Below are 7,108 nucleotides of genomic sequence, written 5' to 3' on the forward strand. Positions count from 1 at the left end.
GCAAGGTGCCCAGAAGTGCGCTCTCTGGCCAGGCCCTGCCCCTGCCCGGGACAGCGGTGGCCTTGGTCTCTTCGTTTATCCCAAGAGGGGATTGGACCAGGGCCCTCGGAGCAGGTTGCTCAAAAGGTCACGAAATACGTGGGGACCTTGTTGGAATGCAGGGTCTGCAGTGGGACCCGAGAGTCTGCATGTCTAATGAGCTCCCGGGTGACGCTGAGGCTGGTGGTTGGGGGACCACACTCTGAGCCCCCTGGCCTTCCCCTGCCCTGTCCCCCTCACAGAGGAGGGGGGAGTAGAGCCACAGGGCCGTGCCCCCCAAAGCCCGTGTCCTTTCCGTACTACGCCCTGGGCCCTGGGTCCCAGCACTCCCACCCCAACAGCCCAGAAGTTTACCTTATGGACGCTCTTCCTGGTTGTAAGAGGTTCCAGGCGGGGAGGTGTTTACAAACTTGTCACGGGGCTGCGGTGTCCAAACAGGGATGTGGGAGCCCCCACGAGACACAAGGTGGGTGCAGGGGTGGGGAAGGCGGGCGGGGACGGGGGTCAGACTCAGGCTGGCGGCTTCGCCTTTTCCTGCCCTGGATTGAAGACGTTCGAAGGGACCTGTTTCCCAGCACGTCACGGAGACTCTGTACGTAATCAAAGAGGCGATAAATGAGTGATTGAGTAAATGACAAAGTGGACGTATTTCTCGGTAATTCCGTAGTGTTTAACCACACCTTGTGGTTTTGTGTTCTGGTATCTGTCTGCCCCGCTGGTCTGACCTCCTTTGTCATCATCGCACCCTGGGACCTGGCGGCGTGGCTGGCACACAGTGGGGGCTTAGTAAATGCTGAATAAGTTACTGACTGCGAAGGGTGCGTGACTAGTTGAGCGCTCCTTGTGACCGAGTGACAGCCGTTTCACAACTGCACAGAACTGCGGCAGAGGAGAGCAGAGTGAATTTCCAGGGCAAGGGGTGCGGGAGTGTCAACTGCTGATGGTTTAGCTGTAACAGCTCGTCAAGAACCGTCAGCGCCGCTCGGCGCTCGGCAACACTGCCCGAGTGGGGCAGGCACGGCCTGTCCCCGTGGAAACAGTGGCAACACCTACCTGTCGGAGAGAACAGGGCTGCAACGCAGAGACACCGGCCAGCGCAGGAGAAAGAGCCCTGCGAGGGTGACTCGGGCGAGGCTGGGCTGAAGGACGCCTCTTACCGGCCATGTGACTGTGAATAAGGTCACTTCAGCTTGCTGAGCCTCAGCCTCTGTGTCTCTAAAATGACGGGCGGGAGGGAATAATCCTCACTTGCGCGGATTGAAAGGATTGTAAGGACTGAAAACAAAACACCCGGTAAGGATCCCAAATAAAGCATCTAGTCCGGCCCGAAGTTAACGCTTCACGACCAGTAGGTATGACTGTCACTCACCACCAGCTGATTTGAATCTATAGTTCAGCAATCACAGCTAGTTTCCTGCTAACCAGAATGAGCCTATTCCCTGATTAATTTGAGTAGATTATTTGCAATTCCCCATCTTCATTCCCTCCTTCATTAAAGGTGCCCATTTGTAACCCCTGGCAGTGGAACGTCGATTATTCCTTGTCCCAGGTGTTCTCCTGGGACACGCCCAAAGCCAGGACAAGAGGAGGATGAGGGTGGGTGTCAGACGATCCCGGTGTAGGGACAGGCTCTGCGGGACAGACCTTATGGCAGCTGCTTTTCTCCAAGGTGTAGCCCCAAGCACAGGTGGGCATTTAATAAGTATCCGATTAGTCTGTGAGTCCATATTATGTCAGTAAAGATGTAATTTATTAACGTGGGCTCCTGGCATCCTTCCAGCACATGTATAATAGAATGACATTTTTCATGCAGAAATATAAATTAAATTAATTGGCACCCACATTTAATTGAAACTTCCTTGACAGTAGATGGATTCTCCCCCAACACCACCCCTTTCTCAGCAAGGGGCATTTCCTGCAGCCTGCAGAGAAGCCAACCCCAATTCCCGGGGCTCCCGGGGGAGCTGGCTTTCAGCAGGGTTTAGAGCAGCACGAAAAGTGAGCTGACCCTGGAAAAATGGTAAGTTCCTGCGCATGTGGTCTTTTTTTTTTTGGTAGGGAAAGGATTTTTTAGAGGAGAAGGAATACACAGAGGAACTCCTGTCTTTTGTCTGTCTTCCTACTTCCCTTTTCACCTTTGCCAGCCCTAACAGAATGCTTTGAACATTTTTAAGTCACCTTGAAAGTTTGTTAATCATACAGAATTCTTTCGAAAGCTGCTATGTAATTCCTGTCAAAGGGACCTTTTATTTTAATTTTTCTCCTTCCGAAATAATCTGCGTTTGGTTAGCTCTGTTGGTACCGCCAAGGGCCAAGGAGGCAAAGGTCCTGATTTCCACTCCTGCGTCTCGGGAACCCAGAAGGCGCACTTGACCTTGGCTTGCAAACGCCTGCTGTGGGTTAGTCAAGGGCATCGGCCAAAAGATTTGGATGAAGTAGACACAATCAAACACGCAGGGTGGAAAATGAAGTCGATGTTACGTACTCCCACAGTGAATGGGCGAACAGTGTTAATTCTGCAAACAGTGACGGCAGCACTTAGCATCCAGCGTGCCCGCCATCCTAAGCTCAGAGCTGTGCTTTGGGGATTTTTTATATATTTTTTATTTATATATTTTTAATTTCAGAATATTACAGGGGTACAAATGTTTAGGTTCCATATATTGCCTTTGCCTGCCCGAGTGAGAGCTTCAAGCGTGTCCACCCCCAGACGGTGCGCACCGCACCCATTAGGCGTGAACATACCCATCCCCTCCCCCTCCCACTGGGGGTTCTCCCTGCTTTGTGTGCTCCACCGCCTGACTTTGTGGAACCCCCACTCTGCAATCACCCCCCACTTTGTGCTTCTTTGATGTACTTTTCATAATCAAGGACAGAAAGAGAACTTGTCCTTAGCAACTTTTCTGGCTTCTTTACCTGACTTGGCTTAAAATAGCACCGCAGTCGTGGCCGTCCCCAAGGCGATCGCAGCTCAGCAGCCAAAAGCTGGGACTCAGTAGCTCTGGGGTTTATATGCCACGCACTTCCCCCTGTCTTCCTAAAAGACACAAAAGGTTACAAAGTCTGGTACTACATTCAGGTTACTTTATTGATAAGAGAATGATTTATCCCCCACATGGGGCCTATGTTTCTATATCGATCTACCCCCCGCCAATTTTTCTCCTGGCCTGAGCAGAATTCTTCTCCCCTTATCCTAATAATGGCACCCCAATTGCTCCCATTCCGTGGCCAGCCATGGTGGGGGACGGCCAGCCATGGTGCTCACTCCTGGCCAAGGGCTGGGCCCGAGACTGCACTGGAGCAATAAAATTCCTCACCTCCCTGGACTTTGCGATTGGTGCAGGGGTGAGCACGTGACTCCGGCGACGTCCTTCCACGAGCTTTGTCCTGCGGACAGTGATGAGGGAGGGGAGGGTGTCTCTTCCTTTTACCGTGTGAACTGTGGGCATGTCTGCCCGGGGCGGTCAGCACGCGAGCCTGCCTGGAGACGAGCCCGAGTGGGGACGAGGCCGACTCGGGCAGGCGGAGAAGCAGAAGGGACAGACCCAAAGGTGTGGCCCGGCTGTGATTGCAGGTGGCACCGCCGTGGTCACCCTGTGATCTGACTCCACACTCACCTTTGGCTTCAGCCAGTCTGGGTTGGGTTTTGATCACGTGGAACCGAAAGCACCCGACTGTTATGATAAATATTGTGGGAACAGCTTTAATAAACAACTGCTCCCTGCCGGTGGGGAGGGACCAGTGACAGCATCTGGAACTATCTCAGGAGGGGACAACTGTTTCACTCACCTCATTAGGGCCTGTAGGGCAGAGGGTTGCAAGCTTGGGTCACAACACATCATGAAATCAATTTAGTGGGACAAGAAGGACATTTTTTTAAAAGACTAGAAAATAGAGAGTCCATCACACACAGTAAAGGTAAATTCGATTTCATGACATTTTGTTTCAGACGTATGTGTAAGAAGATATGTTCTTGGTTGTTAAATAAAATATCTTTTTTGCTGAGGGGTATGATCAAAACATTTGAAAGTCACCGTTTAGAACAACACTGCACCACAACATTGAATAGAGCAGAAGGCTCAAAAAATGTAGCACATTGATATTCATATGTTCTAAAAAAACAAAACAAAACTTTTATCCATTAAGTGCTGTTTTGTCCTTACCTGGCTAGGCATTCACGTGTGGGAGAGGGGGATGGGGCTCATGCTTGGAATTGAAGTAGTTAATTAAAGGTGCACCAGACTCTCGTAGTTTAAGATGCTTCTTTGGAGTCATTCGTCCAGGTAGTTCAAAGTCCCTCTCTCTAGCAGGGCTGTTTTGTCCCCTGATCTCCCCCGGGTGTAGGGGTGGGGGGAGAAGCCGCTGACACCACGAGAGGACGGGGCAGGGGTCTGGCCGGCACCTGCTCCTGTCCGGATGCTCACGGTTGCCGGGCGCCCGTCTGACCTGGTTTCTGGGATGAGTCCACTGGAGGAGTCCGTGTCCGTGGACACTGGGTTTATCTTCTAGGTGTGGAAAGAGCCCATGACCTTCCTTCCTCGCTGGCCCGCCGTGGCTCTCGGGGTGGTGCTGTGGATGTCTCCGTCCCCCCAAGCCCCTGCCACAGCTCTAGCTTGTAAGGAGCAGTTGACCCCTGGTCGCTGGCCGCAAGGTGAACCCCACTCGGCCCTGCCGGTCGCACCCCCCGCCGTCTGTCGCACCTGCCCATACAGACAAGGGGACCTTTTAAATCCTTTCGTAAGACACAGGAGCCTGGAGAGTTCCAAAGGGCGGGCTCCGTCTCTCTCTCTGCCCGTCCACCCCTCAGCTTCCCCACCTTGGAGCAGGGCCACACCTCATGGCTGTCCACCCCGAGTCCCCAATAGAGAATGCAGCCAACCCACTCTGCTTTTGACTTTACCCTGAATTCTCTGACACCGTCCCGTCTCACTTGGACTTGGAATAGAGTAACCAGAACACACCTCCCAGTTGCTTCTTAAATGTGTACCCCTCTTTGAGCCATACTCCACCGTGGTCGGCAGGGCAGGCTTTCCCTTTCTTCCCCTGGGTCAGGGACTTCCCTGACATCATTCGCTGCGTTCTCTCTCCCTGTGACTTACCATAAACCCAAAGTCACACAGGCACAGCCCTTAATATAAAAGGCGAGCTTAAGCAATTAGGAAGATTCTCACAACCATCGTCTCTCTATGAACTTAAAAGAGAAATGCCCCCCGGGTAGCCAAAACCTGGGCATTTACCGTTTCTTTCTCTTTCTTTCCTGCTTTAGCAAATCTTGAACACCTAGCGGTAAATGGAAACCCTTGGTTGAATAGAGGGAAGGTTATGAAAATTGAAATGTATTGTTAAAATTATTGACCCAATTTAATAAACATTATTGTTTCACAAGATTCACTTAGGTTAATAATTATCATCACGTGTGGCGGTCACATAGGTGTGAATAAATGCTTAGTGCCTGTGCACATAGACCCACACACGCACACATACACTTGGTATTTCCACCATGAGACGTGGAGACAGTCGTTCACCGTTATTTGTAAGAGTGGGTGTAAGCACAGAAACAGCCCCACCTTTCCGTCCAAAAAAAAAATTTCTAGGCAGAGAACAAATAAAATTTATTCTTCTAGACCAGTAGTCAGTAAACGTCTTCTGCAAAACAGCCAGATTAATAAACATTTTAGGCCTTGCTGTCCATACGGTCTCTGTCACCACTACTCGGCTCTGGGGACACCACGAAAGCGGCCGTAGATGCTACGTTAATGAACGACACGGCTGTGTCTCCACAGAGCTTTATGTCTGGACACTGAAATCTGAATTTCATGTAATTGTCAGTGGTCCCAAAATGTTATCCTTCTTTACATTTTTTTCAACCGTTTAAAAATGTAAAAACCATTCTTCACTTGTGGGTAATACAAAACAGGCAGGAAGCTGGGTTTGGGCCCACAACCCATAGTTTTTGAATCCCTGCCCTAGATCCCTTTTTTAAAATTTGTATATTTTAATTTCTCTCTCCTTCCTGCTTATTTATGACGCAAGTTAACATAGCAACGGTGGCAACCAAGGTCAGGTCTGACAGGCCGACTCTGTCACCACACCCGGCACGCTGGTGCTTAGGGGAGAAACAGCGTCCCCCGCCCGAGAACGTGGCCTGGGCACTTTGAGTGACATCTTCCCAAATATGCAAGAGACATTCAGTGGCCCGAAGAAGCTGGGGAAGACCAGGATCACGGTTCTTTACGCCTCCTCACTGGTCCCCTGAGTTTTCCACCGGCTGAGCCCTGTCCGGCAGAGGCCAGAGCGAGGAGGACGCCTGGTGAATGGCAGGAGGACAAGGTGACCTGAGACGGCCTGCTGAGGCCCCCACCCTCGCAGGGCTGAAGACATTCCCGCCAGAACAACACCTGTGACAGGTAGTTGCAACTAATGTGCTTTTGCAAGATCCGTAAGAAGAAAAGTGAGCCCACGCGTGGCACCGAGGAAATGATTCAAATTCCAAGGCTGAGATCCGATGCTTCAGCCTCCAGGCCACGGAGGGATAAGACAGGATGCATTCAGAAAAGTTTGTGTCGCAATCCATGTAGGAACTGCTTAGTTTAAATTAAAAAAAAGTGTATGATACCATGAGAAAACGTTCCGATCCAGATAGTTACAATATGCATTGTTTGGCTGTCTGGGACCTTCGGCTTTCCAGAACAACCTACTCCCAGCAGGTCTAGGGCAGCCTTATTTTACTGTGAATTTGCCTTCTGGGGGATTTGTCACCGTCCCTGGGAGGACAGGATTTGTGAGAGTCATTTATGGCCGTGTGTGAGGTTCTGCACAACTAATTTCTACATAACACTATTTTTGTTACCCAGAGAAAATTCTAACTAAATAAACCTGTGAAATATAGTTTCCACCAGAATTACCCCAGCCCTCAAACCCCAGGCCGTCGCTCATTTTCACATTACATAATTTAAGTTAATTGAATGAAAATAGTCTAGCATTCGGATGGTATAGCTACACCTCAGAGGTTTCATTATGAGAAAGAAAAATAAGTTATTCACACAAGAAACACTCTTCTTAGGAGAGA

The sequence above is a fragment of the Eulemur rufifrons genome, chromosome 24 (assembly GCF_041146395.1).
Source record: "Eulemur rufifrons isolate Redbay chromosome 24, OSU_ERuf_1, whole genome shotgun sequence".
Lineage (NCBI taxonomy): Eukaryota > Metazoa > Chordata > Mammalia > Primates > Lemuridae > Eulemur > Eulemur rufifrons.